Source organism: Globicephala melas, chromosome 12 (assembly GCF_963455315.2).
Source record: "Globicephala melas chromosome 12, mGloMel1.2, whole genome shotgun sequence".
Lineage (NCBI taxonomy): Eukaryota > Metazoa > Chordata > Mammalia > Artiodactyla > Delphinidae > Globicephala > Globicephala melas.
The window spans coordinates 77386528-77400833 of NC_083325.1; positions in this window are offsets into that span (position 1 = coordinate 77386528).

Genomic DNA, 14306 nt, shown 5'->3' on the forward strand with positions numbered 1-14306 from the left:
TTCATAATAAAGCTTGGCAGTTATTTGGTGGATTAATTTCCTCTGTCTCTTTAGTGTTCCTTCTCAGTGGGTTATTTTTCTGTGCTTTTACTATCTAGAAGAATTAAAATTCAGTTGAGCATTCTGATAATTGGAAAGATTATTTTTATAACTTAATAATGATTCTGTTTCATAATTGGTATAGTAAGTGTGATACATAATTTTCTGTTTACAGAACCCCAAATAATGAAAAACAGTTGTTTTTATACTGATTTTAAGAGAAAACTTAACATCTTCCAGCAGGTGATTATATTTCTTATTATTCAATATAGGTTTGTACCATATGTAGTGGAATATATTATAAAGGAATTTAAACAAGAAGTGACTTAGGGCTTGAATTAGTTTCCGTGAATGCCATGTGATTAGATTTATGAAAGAAAGAGGACATTATATTTGACAAAAGGGAGTTTCTAGATTTATTTGACTGGGCAATAGTGTTTACAGTTGACATTGGACACTGGAACCAAACCTTCTTTTAGCAACCAGTATAATCATTTGCAAGCCAAGAAAATGTTTATATTCTTCCTTACGTATTGATAGATGTCTCTTCCTCCTCCTCCCCCCTCCCCCTCCTCCCCCTCCTCCTCCTCCCTACATCCTCCCCCTCCTCCTCCTCCCTACATCCTCCCCGTCCTCCCCCTCCCCCATCCTCCCCCTCCTCCTCCCCCTCCTCCTCCCCCTCCCCCCTCCCCCTCCCCTCCCCGTCCTCCCCTCCCCCTCCTCCTCCCCCTCCTCCCCCTCCCCCTCCTCTTCCTCCTTTTCCTCCTTCTTCTTCTTCCTCCTGCCAAATGAAAGTTGTACTAGACTGTTTTTTTCTCTGACTGTTCCTTGGACCTGATCATAGCTTTTCAAGGCCTTTGTAAAAGTTTAAATGGTTTTCCCTTTTATACTTTCTGAAGGAAATATCATATATTTTAATATTTTGCAAGTGATTGTCTGTATGTAGGTTACAGTTGTTGATCTAAACCAAATAGACAGCCAGTTATTTTTCCAGCAAAGATGGGTTTATTCAGGATCTACAGAGAATTACAATTGAGAATTGCAGTTGAGCCATGGTGAGCCACGGTGCAAGTGCTTGCACAAGCCAGGGGGAGGAGAACTCTTTTATAGAAGGGAAAAGTTGGGAGGGCTACAGTAAACAGAGTCCATGGCTTTTCATTGGCTGAGTTGTTGCCAGGAAAGAAGAGGAGGAGTTTTTCTTCTTCCTGTTGGGCTCTGCTGTTGTCATATGGTGTGAGAATTCCCCGTTCAGGTCTCCTGAGTCTATTTAATTTAGGTTTCTGTTTATTAATTTTTCATATTTTTCCCTTTTAATCAAGATTTTTCTCTAAAAGCATTACTGATCAAGAGTCAGGTTTTCCAGTTTCAGTGGCTTTTTGTCCCTCAACGCCTGGAAGGGCCTTTCCTGAGTGTTCTGTGTCTTGTCAGAGGGAAAGTACACAGCTGGGAAACATATTGAAGTCACATCTGAGTAACAAGGAGGGGTAGGAGGGACAACCTCTCAGGCACTTTTTATCGAAAGTCCATATGTTATCAAGAACATAGGCATTGGAGAGCATCTGAAGTGTTATATTATCATCAAAGGTTTGGTGACAAAATTCTAAAAGGCATGGTTCAGATATCTTGGGAAATCTGTCTCATCAGATGTTATCTAGTTTATTTCTGGAAAATCTTTACTTTCAGATGATGTGCAGATCCGGGTAGATTTCAGCACTTTCTTTAGGTGTGTCATATAAATCCAAGAATCTATTCCTTGGAGTTTGGTAGCACAAGGGATGATTAGCAGTACCTGATGGGAGCCTTTTCAGCAAGGTTGAAGAAAGTTCTTCTGGAGGTGTCTTTTCTAGTAGATGAAATTTCCAGTGGGTCAAAAGAAGCAGCAGCCACGTGCATTGGGCATACTGTGACTATCTTAAAGGGTGAGTGTTTATGAGTTCCAACAGTGGTGGATCTGAGATTTAGAAGGACGAGTGAAATGCTTCTGGCCGGGGTATTAGGAGGGCCTCTACAAATTTTGCCAATGGTGTCTTAATAATGCTGTCAATTTATTCAACTAAGAGGATTTAGGGTGTTAAGTGCAATAAAATACTGTAAAACTGGCCAAACAGTGAAGACTTATCAAAGCACCTGACCAGGAAACTGGATTCCTCGATTATTATGAAGTTCAAGAGGAATTCCCCAAGCAGGGATAATTTTTTCCAGAACTTTATCCACAGAAGAGGCAGTAGCCTGTCTGCAAGGGAAGGCTTCAGTCCAGCATGAAAACATACGCACTGTGATTAAAATACGTTTATATCCATGGAATGGAGGAAGTTGTATGAAATCCATTTGCTAGCCCTCTAATGGTCTATTAGGCAGTTTAAAATTTTCAGAAAGTTCTCTAGAATTAGAACCAGAACACCAGCCCACTAACTTATTGTACAATCAGGCTTGGGCAATTGCTAGTGATGACAAATTAAAATTATAATGGAGTAATCATAGTTCAGGCATACAAAAATGGATTTGGACAGCCATTGAGCGCCTGGTCTCAGGCACCATTAAGAACTTGAACTTTCTGTGAACTATACCTAACCCAAGGTTTTTTTGTTTTGTTTTGTTTTGCTTTTTAACATCTTTATTGGGGTATAATTGCTTTACAGTGGTGTGTTAGTTTCTGCTTTATAACAAAGTGAATCAGTTATACATATACATATGTTCCCATATCTCTTCCCTCTTGCGTCTCCCTCCCTCCCACCCTCCCTATCCCACCCCTCCAGGCGGTCACAAAGCACCGAGCTGATCTCCCTGTGCTAGGCGGCTGCTTCCCACTAGCTATCTACCTTACGTTTGGTAGTGTATATATGTCCATGCCTCTCTCTCGCTTTGTCACAGCTCACCCTTCCCCCTCCCCATATCCTCAAGTCTGTTCTCTAGTAGGTCTGTGGCTTTATTCCTGTCTTACCCCTAGGTTCTTCATGACATTTTTTTTTTCTTAAATTCCATATATATGTGTTAGCATACGGTATTTGTCTTTCTCTTTCTGACTTACTTCACTCTGTATGACAGACTCTAGGTCTATCTACCTCATTACAAATAACTCAATTTCGTTTCTTTTTATGGCTGAGTAATATTCCATTGTTTTTAAAACATCTGCTAGCTGCAACATTGTGTTTCAAGGTTGTTCTCCCTTCTAACTATGCAACCATTTCAGAGCCCAACCAATCCTTACTTAACAAGTACCCTTCTTGCCAGCTCCAATTACAATTCTTGACAAACAATTCATATAACTAACTGTAACCTTGTGGTTCTTGCCTTTATAATCCTCCCCCATTTTGACAGTTCAAGTGCTTCTTCAGTCTGTGTCTCCCGGGCTGCTGTCCTAACAAACCCCAAATAAGCCCCTTTTTATTTTAATCAGGTCTCTGTTTCTCAAATTTTGGTTAATACTAGATGACTTTGTTGGGCAATTCCTAGGGCTTTTCCAATGCCTGTTGATTGGAACAAAACATTGGCTCCCACACAAAATATCTGATGAACCTGTTCATGACTATTACAATCAAATTCAGATTTTTTAAAAGAAAGTTCTGGTTTTCCTTCAGATGTTGTTTCCACTCAGTAGCTTTTAACTCTGTTTATTAGTGGACTGAACCAGGCCCTTCCCCTTCCAGTAAAAAGGACCAGGGTGGGATGGGAAACATGTCCACTCCAGATTTAATCTGTCAAACCTGCTCTAACACTCTAGATGAGTCACCTAAAAGGAAGATTGCCAGAATTTTTAATCTTCAAGTCCAGCAAATGAAGGCCCCTAAATGAAACCAAAACCCTCCTAGTTTCTGCTCTTTGCTGCTGTTGAGCTCCATTTCTTTTTCCAACCAGAAGTCTAGTGCAATAACATTTAGCAATTTCTTCAATGCAATATACTTAAACCAAACTCCTAGCCTTTACCCTTGTGACATATCGTCAAACAAGTTACAGCCTCTCCCCCTTCTCTCTTCTTCTAATGGTGTCTCTATTTTCCTAACCATCTAAACTTGAAACTTTGGACTCATTGCTGACTCTTTACCTCCACAACAGCACAACAGTAATTAAATTCTAATCATATTTTTTAAAAAATATTATTCCCACTTTTTTCCTTCTCATTCCTATGGTTGATGCTCAAATACAGATCCTTAATATTTCTAGTTGTATGGCAATAGCCTCTCAACTAATTTCTGCTAGGGACAGCATTCTCTCCCACTCGTCTCTAATTCATCCTACGTGCAGCCATTAGGTGAATTTTTCTGAAAGCCTATTTTAAATACCTCTTTCTCCTGAAGCAAACTCACAAATATAGTCTTTCCTATAGCATGACGTTCACACTTTCTTTTAAGCCTGGCATTTAAGGTTCTGAACACCCTGACCTCAAGTCTCTTTCCTATCTTCTTTTTCCCCCTTACAAAACCACTCTCTCTCAAAAACACCTGTTTGCTCACTATTGCTCAATTATATCTTACCCTTTTATTTATGCCTTTGTTCATGCTCTTGTTCTCATCTGGAATATATTTTACTATTCTGTTTATATCCAAATCATAAATATTCTCTATGATGCCTTACATTCTAATCCTTAATAACTCAATTCTTTTAAACCACAGTATATATTATTTATATAATCTATTTATAATTACATATAAAAAATTTTAAACCTTTACATTGTTATTAAATTTTTTTATTATTAATGCCTTGTCTCTGTGTCATAACTTCTTTGTATGACACCTGGCACAATATTGAATATATAATAGATACTCTGTACTTAATGTCTGTTCCATTGAGTAAAAACTGGTTCCCAGAGTAAATACCTTTGAGTCCTTAGGAATGAGGGTCTTATTTGGCTGTATTTAGGAAAACCATTAAAAAAAACTCTAAATGATAACAATTGATGAAGAGAAAATCAGGATATAGTCACAAAAGTGCTAAGCTAATTATTCTTAACTAAGGATTAATAAATAAACATATGTTATAGACACTTTCAAAAGCAGACTTAATAGTGTATTTGAAAAACAGAGTGATAGCTATATATCAGTGAAGATATATGGAAATATCCAATGGTATATATTTTAGTCTCTTTTCCTTTTATATTAAATCTAGAGAGAAAATGAAAAAGAATTATTTCCCACGGAGCTCTCTGTGAAACAAAGGGGAAAAAATGAGCAATTTGACAAATCAATGAAAATCTAGAAGTTGGGAAATCCTCTTAAATGATTTTTTAAAGGATTATCTAAGGATTCTTATTCTAGAATGGTTAAAGAAGTGAATGGGTTACTGTTAATAACTATAATGCTTATATAGAATTTGTCATGTGTAAGGCACTGTTCTATGTGTTTTACATATAGAATATAAAATCCTACACATATAGAATCATAAAATCCTACAACCACCACGAGGGGCAAGTACTATTACTAATATTCTCATCTTACAGTTGAAGAAATTGAGGCACAGAGGGTTAAGGAGTTTACCCCAAGGTCAAACATACCCCAAGGTCAAACAGATAGTAAGTTATGGCACCAGGATTCAAATCTAGGCAGTTTACTTCCAGAACCAACACTTTTTTCTTTCTTTCTTTTTTTTTTTATCTAGGCAGTTTACTTCCAGAATCAACACTTTTTTCTTTCTTTCTTGTTTTTTCTTTTTGTGTTACGCGGGCCTCTCACTGTTGTGGCCTCTCCCGTTGCGGAGCACAGGCTCCGGACGCGCAGGCTCAGCGGCCATGGCTCACGGGCCCAGCCGCTCCACGGCATGTGGGATCTTCCCGGACCAGGACACGAACCCGTGTCCCCTGCATCGGCAGGCAGACTTTCAACCACTGCGCCACCAGGGAAGCCCCTTTCTTTTTTTAAAAAAATAGAAATAAAACATACATACAGAAAAATATCATTCATAAATGTACAACACAATGAATTATCACAAAATGAACAAACTTCCCAGGTAAAAAAGTAGAGGACTGAAGCATGAGGAGGACTTCTGGGGTAGAGAGTCTATAATCCTATGTTCTTAACTACTCTCTATATCGCCTCTCAATAGATTTCTGGACATTACTCTCCACCTTAAAGTTCTTACTATGATTTCAGTTGAAGTTGATTTAAATTTATAGTGATCATTCTTAAAAAGCAATAGAAAATAACAAAAACACAAAAAAGCCTGAAATTTGATGTTATTTTCTTGCCAGAGTTTGAATACTTTTCAAAAATCATTTTGTAATTCTACTGAATCTCTGGCAAAGTAAAGGCACACTTCTGAGCAGCACAGTTAATGCAGTTTTGACTATATGCAAACCCTAATGCTCTTGTTGTAGGTCTGTACTAAAGGACAGGGCTGCAGGAAGGGTTAATGGTGAATGATGTCACACTTCCGTTTCTAGTCTTCTATTTGTCAGGCCCCAGTACCAGGCTATCCTGCAGACCCTTGAACTATTCCTTTTGGAGTTTAAACTGACAAGAGTCTCTTTCTATTTTGAATTTCCTGACAAAGTTTGACCTTGTATCAGTACTTCATGGATACGTAATTATCGTTTGAGACAATTAGTTTATAGATCAAATCCAATGGAAGAGGTCTTTTCTTCAATGGCATGCAGAAGTTAAAATATTGTCTTTTTTGAAAAAATTATTATTACCAGAGAGGAGTTTGGAGAGTAAAAAGTGGAGAAGATGGTGCAGCTATTACATTGCTATGCAAGTAGAAGGCGATTCAACAGGGAGACACATATATATTTAAGTATTCATGACTACAAGAAGAGGATGGCATTCAGTACAGTGTTGAGCACATATTCTGTACTAAATATTGTTTGAATTGAAATAAGGTTTTTTTGTGTTTGTTTTCACCCAGCAGAGATTTTATAAGCTAAAACCAAAGGAAACCTCTGTGCCTTTTTGTACATTATTATTGAACATTAAATTGTTACAAAACATGGATGGTCATAGATCATATTAAACTAAATTTCTATTTACAATCCTTTGATTCATTATATTATTTTTGTATTGGAGAACACACATACTTATTTTTTCCTAATTAGAGCTTGGAAATATATGGTCACACTGCTTCTGCTTCAGCTTCTCCTTCTCACCTTTTAGTTTTTCACATATAAAAAAAGAATCATCCCAATCATGATTACTGTGGTTCTGTCTTTGCTTAGCTATTATGTACCAAGCCCAGCCCCTGCCCTGTTTCTCTATTTTCTGAAAAGATGGCATTGTTACTGTAAGTAGCCCATATCCTATATCTTTGTTTTTCCAGGTTATTGTCCAAGATCTGAACTACATAACTTTTAAGAGAGTCACCTCTAGAGTCCCTCTGAGTGGTCTCCAGAAATCATGGGCTTAGCTTTTGGAAGCTGATATGTAACTGTAGTAAGTGGGTGATTAGCACGACTGGCCTCAGGCAAAGTTGTAAAACAAGTGACATTTTGCGACTTTCCTTTCTATTCATAATTAAGTACCATGTAAAACAAATACAGTCAGTCCCCTACATGTGAACCTTCAAGTTGTGAACTTTCAATGATGCGAATGTGCGTTCGCATGTCTAATCACGTAAGTTAGCTCACGTGTCTGGCGTACATCGTCACGTGCGTGCATCCTCTACAAGTTGCTGTACTTTTGTGTACTTTCCTGTATAGTACTGCACAGAGTACAGTAAGACAGCATCTTTATATCAAGCCCAGGATGTCCGGAAGTAAGCATAAAAGCAGCAGTGATATAACTGGTACTGCTAAGAAGCACCAGCTGTCGTACAGTAGTGTACTACTGTACTTTTCAAGGTACTGTACTGTAAAGATTAAAAATGTTTTCTTTATTTTTTGTGTTTGTTTTTTATGTATGATTTGTGTGAGAAGTATTATAAACCTATTACAGTACGGTACTCTATAGCTGACTGTGTTAGTTGGGTACCTAGGCTAACTTTGTTGAACTTACGAACAAATTGGACTTACGAAAGCACTGTCGAAACAGAACTTGTTTGTAGGTAGGGGACTTACTGTATTATGTATGTAATGCATATGCATCAGAGAACATTACAAAACTAAACATGTATTCTTGCCCTACTTTGTTTCTCATAGGGTATAGTTATCTATGAGAAACTTTTAAAAATGAGGAAGGTTGCTCTTTAATAGAATTGTGTGACAACATACTGCCATGGGTGACTAACTGCCTCTCCCCATGTCCTAAGCTTACATTTCCTCCCCACTTTCTGTGATTCTTGGCTCTCTTTTTCAAGACTCCTTCAAAAAACTGCTCAAGGGAGTCATGGCCTTGGTCACATTTTTATATAATTAATCCTCCTCTTATAAGATCCACTAATGTATAGAACATGCTGAACTCAATTATGAAGAGCGTGCTCAACTGATTCATTACAAATGGAGAAATTCTGGGGCATGTATTACATTCATAATAGGTACGTTACTGTGTTATAGACTGTATTTAGATTTGGTTTTTAAAAATATCACTCAATTTCTTCTAGATCCTAGTTGTTTTATATCCTGACTGGGTAGCTCTTCCTGTAGCCAGACCCCTGGGGTTAATGACTTTCCTAATTAGTTCATCTTTACTTCTATATCTCAGTCCAATGCTAGAGCTATATCGCAGTCCAATGCTATAGTCCAATGCTATACTTCCTTAATCTCTGAGAAAGCAGAGCTCTATTTTTTTGGACCTTAGGTCATTTCTTGTTTTCTAGTTGAAACAGAATCTAGGCCGTCTAAATTCTGTTTTTCTAGGCCCAGTTCAATTCTTCCCTCTGTAAAGCCTCTTGCCTTTCTATCTAGAACTCATTTCCTCCTTCACTGAATTCCTTATAGTATCTATTTCTTAATACTGCTTATTTGATATATCACTCACTTGGTATCTATTCAACACAATAATTAGAAAAATATTATTATCTATTGTATGGTAGGTCCCATGCTATACACTGGAAACACAAAGTTCAACAAGGTAACTGTTCTAAGTGTCAAGGAGCTAATAATTTAGTGGAGTAGATTGTATATACACAACCAACCATTACGTAATTTTATAAGTATTACAATAGAAGTCTGAAATGGTGGGGATATGGATAAAAATTGAGTAGTATGGAGAAGAAAGGGAGTTTTATAAAAAATTACAGCTCATAGGAATGGAATGAATGAATGTATTCTTCAAGAATAAGCTTTTGGGGACCATTTCTTCCTGAGCACCTTCCCTAAGCTTCCAGACTAGGTTTGGTCCTCTTTCTTCAGTGCTTGGATATTCCTCTACTGTAGTACTTATCCTATTATATTGTAATAAACTCTATATGTCTGTTTCTCCTACTATACTGTAAATTTCTTGAAAAAAGACTGTCAATTTTGAATATCTAATAGCCAACACAGTGCCTGGTACATAACAGATAATCAATAAATGTCTTAAAAACTGAACAACGGAAAGAAAACATGAGTATCTGGGGAACTGTAAGCAATTTAGTGAGGTAGAGTGTGAGAGGCATGGGAGAAGGGAAAGAAGTTGCTGGAGATCAGGCTAGAAAATAGACTAGCACAAAGCTGTGAATGACCTGATTAACTAGGCTACATAATGGGCCATGTAGTGTTAGTTTTATATGCATATTTATCTTTTAATATGCATATTTCTGGCCAGAATGCATTTTTAATTTTTTTATTTTTTTTATTTTTTTTTTCAGAATGCGTTTTTTAGAGACAAAGATTACATTTTCTATGTCATAGCATTTACTTCAGTACGAGGCATACTTTCTTGCAGATAATAGATATTCATTCAGCAAGTCAAAGGATAATTAAATCATCAGATAAGAGCATTTACTTAAGGTACTTTGAAAAATGTTATTATTTAGCTGTCAATGATTATTGATTGACAGTAAGCAGTGACTACACTCTGCCGTAGATAATGATAGAAGGATTCTTTTGATCCATTATTTTCCTCTGAACTGAACCTGTTGCCATTCTGAAATCATAGAGCCATAAGCAAACTTAAAGTATTGAAAAGTACAGTTACTTTTTTTGTATTTGGCAAATTTGAGGGCTCTTCACTCATGAAAAAGGATCAAATGAGGTGAAAACAAATTAACATAGTTTTTTTGTTTGTTTGTTTTGTTTTGTTGTAATAAAGTTTTCACACTGTGTCTTGGCACCAATATAGAGTCTGTCAAATTTCCTCTCTTTGACCTTAGCCAGACAAGAAAGAAAAAACTGCCTGGCTTGCTAAGGCTACAATTCTGTAGTGAGAATTGATTTATACAGTAATGTTTCTAAAGTACTGTGAAATAGAGTTTGATTCAATACCATGCTTGTAACTGTTTAACAACTGGCTTTCTAGAAAGAAAAAAAAAACTCCCTAATTTGTAGTGTTTGCTGATTTTAGCAATTTAAATAGAAGTACTTCCATCATGGCCTACTCCAAGCTACCCACAGAAAATGACTGACATTTGGGGTTGGGAAGAGATACTAGTGTTCAATTCATTAAACTGTAGGAGCCAGTCTAACCTTGCCAGTGTGATGTTAATAATAACTATCATAACTTAAGAAATGTTTAATGAATATCTATTTACACAGCCAACCTTTTTCTAAATGCCTTACGTGGTGTATTTCATTTAGATCACACAACAGCCTATGAGGTAGGTTCTACTTTATAATTCCCATTTATAGGAATCTGTGTCTCAGAAGGGTTAAGTAATTCGCTCACATTACACAGCTAGGAAGAGGTGGACCATAGCTTCAAACATAGACAATTTGACTCCAGAACCTACTCACCTAAATATTATTCTATTTTGCTTTCAGGATAAAAAATTATGTTTAGCATAGTTTTTATGTTAAATGTATTTTGTATTTAATGTAAATGTATGTAATTCCTTCAAAATTTGAAGTAAATTGTAGTTCTATGAATTTGCCATGTCCAGCTAAATATTTATTATGCAACCAACCAAAAGAAAGTGACTAATCTCAGCAGAAAAACTATACAAAAGGAGAAAGCAATCTAAGTAATTACAAGTTTGTATGATATAAATGATAGACATTTTGCTATCTCAAAATTTTGAAAAGATTCTTATGAAGGTTTAATTGAAAAGAATTCACAATTAATTTTTAAAAGAGGTGTTATTTACAGTTGCATGAATTCCAAAATAATACAGACTCTTGCTTTCATTTCAGCAGCAAAGAATCTTTTAATTGATGCTGAAATTTATTAGACCATCGGATGAGTGTTGGAAATAGTTGAACATTTCCAGCCGCCCCCGCCGCCCTGGTTTTTCAACAGTGAGGGCTCAGGTAAATGATTATTTTTGAATAGCTAAATGTGCAAAAAATATAATAGTACGTTAATGAAATAATATTTAGAACTAAAGAAAGGGGAGCAGATGAAACTGTGGATGTCTAAACATACAACATGGCTGTAAACTGGAAGGACTTAAGATTTAAGTAAGGCCTGACATTACACTTTAGGCAAATGAACCAGCATAGGCCCAAGACCTGGAATTGTGAAAGGGCTTTATATATTTGACGAATGGTGAGAAGCTTAGAGCTGCAGGAAAGCTAGTTGTGTTGTGGAAGTATACAGAAGCTGAAAAAACAGTTTGGAGATGAACTATGAAGAACTTTGCATGTCGAATTAAAGAGCTTGTATTTTATTCTGTATGTATCAAAGAGTCAAAAGAAGTTCTTAAGTCAGGAAACATGTAACATGTAAAAAGATCATTCTTTTTACTATTCTCAGCAGGAGATGATGAGGGCCTGAACTAAAGCTGAAACATTATGGATAAAGAAGAGAAGATTAATTCCTGGGTTATATTTGATATAGAATTAACCGTATTTGATGAATGTCTACATAGAGGTTGGGTGATGGGGAAAGACTATAAAAGAGAGAAAAAATTAAGGATAACACTAAGAGTCTCTAGTTTAGGAGAGTGGGTAGATAATGATGTCATTAATGAAAATTGACAATAAGGAGGTGATTTAAAGCTTAAAGTATTTGCTTATACATTGTCTCATTTAAGACCATTTTATTAAGTTACAGTTGTTGCTCTGCTGAAAGGTTAATTGCATATGTGGATATACAGAGCACCATGATTTTCTGAAATATTTTTCCAACTAGAACTTCTTAGTGACTTGATAAAAAATGCTTTTGGTGTTATTTATAGCCATATTTATTTTAAATATTTTTAGTAAGTGATATTTTCCTCTTTAACCCCTGTATTTTGTTTAAATATTTTTTAATAAACTTTTTATTTTTATTTATTTTTGGCTGTGCTGGGTCTTTGTTGCCACGCGTGGGCTTTCTCTAGTTCCTGCAAGCCAGGGCTACTCTTCGTTGCCGTGTGCGGGCTTCTCTTTGCAGTGGCTTCTCTTGTTGCGGGGCATGGGCTCTAGAGCGCAGGCTCAATAGTTGTGGTGCACAGGCTTAGTTGCTTCGTAGCATGTGAGATCTTCCCGGACAGGGCTCGAACCCATGTCCCCTGCATTGGCAGGCAGATTCTTAACCACTGTGCCACCAGGGAAGCGCTGGTTTAAATATTTGTGTTAGTTGTTCTTATTAAGTGTTTAAAATATATTTGATTATCTTGTCAGTCTGAAATAAAGTGTTTTTTTTTGGGGGCTGATTGGAAAAGACATAGGTTTAGGTTACATCTAATGACATATAAGAATAAATTCAAGAGGATAAATGAAAGGGAAACTTTTTGCGGTACACAGGCCTCTCACTGTTGTGGCCTCTCCCGCTGTGGAGCACAGGCTCCAGATGCACAGGCTCAGGGCCATGGCTCACGGGCCCAGCCGCTCTGCGGCATGTGGGATCTTCCCGGACCGGGGCATGAACCCGTGTCCCCTGCATCGGCAGGCGGACTCTCAACCACTGTGCCACCAGGGAAGCCCTGAAATAAAGTTTTAGGCTGAGTGTATTTATTCATCATTTACATGCTTTATTAAAAGACATAAAAGAGAAAATCTGTCCTGTTGAATATCTGCTCTTACCATGAAATTTAAATGACATTAATACTGGTAATATTTAAAGTCAATCTTTGGCTCTATGTTGGTATGATCTCAAGCAAGTCTCCATTTTAACATATAAAATCAAAACAAGAAGCTTAAAACACACTTAAGACACCACAAAATCCATTTGGATTGGTAAAGGTATAGTAATAGTACTATAATTACATTTTTTCTCATTAACTGAAGTTAACTGATGCACTGGGGATGTAAAAATGAATAGATCTTTGCCCTATTAACACAGAGTCTGGTAGAGGGGATGTAAACAGCTCAATACAATGTTGTAAGTGTTATAGTATGGTTGAAAATTCAGTTCTACAGGAACACAGATGAGGATACAAATAATCTTGCCTGCGGTTTGGATAGGGCAGGGATGAGGTAGAGCTTTCACAGTGGAGGTAGCTTTTGGGTAGAACCCTTTTAGGCTGAATAGGAATTTGTCAGGTGGAGAAAGAGGAGGGTATTGAGAACATGCATGAAAAGACAAGAAAATAACAAACAGTCTCGTGTAGGCAGCACAGGGCAAATTGTAAAAAAAGGTGAAGCCAAAAAAGTTAAGGTAGGATCTAGTTGTGAGGATCTGCCATACGGTGCTAAGGATACTGGACTTCAGGCATCCTGTGGTACTGAGTGAATTTCTGACTTAACTCTAAGGAGCTTTTGTCATATTTTAAGTATGAGGTTTATCTCATTCTTTCATTCCTTCAGAGCTGAACTGTAATAGGACACCAAGCTGAAAGGAATGACAGGTGCTGGCCTTAAAGCTCAGTTTACTGTTTTTTAAGGAGGTAGGAGTTTTCTAAGGAAGGGCGGGTAAAGTGCTGTAGAAAAATGTGACATTTGAAATGGGCCTTGAAGAGTAGGGAAGATTTGAATGTCTCATTTATATTTTGATTAAGATGAGTTGAAGATCCAATTTTTTGCATTTCTCATAACTATTTGCAAGGTAGCGTTTTAAAAATAAAGGAAAAACACACGTAGTTTCAATAGGCATTGATTAAAGTGACAGTGGTCTTTAATGTAACGTGGAAATAAGTGCAAGAAAAGACTTCTTTTCCTGTCTTCATTGCTGTGTTTCTTCAGAAAAAAACAAAACAAAAACAAAACCATACATTTCTGTACACTTAAGAGCATCTTAGACATAGTTCTCAAACAATTGTTGAATTAAACTGAAAACTTCTGGGTTTATTTGAATTCTAGTCCTTAAACAACGCATAATTTTAAAATAATGGTGTGATAGAGATTTAAAAAATAGTGTGTTCTGGGGAAAACTAGCAAGATGAGAAAGAAACACCAAGTTAAAGAT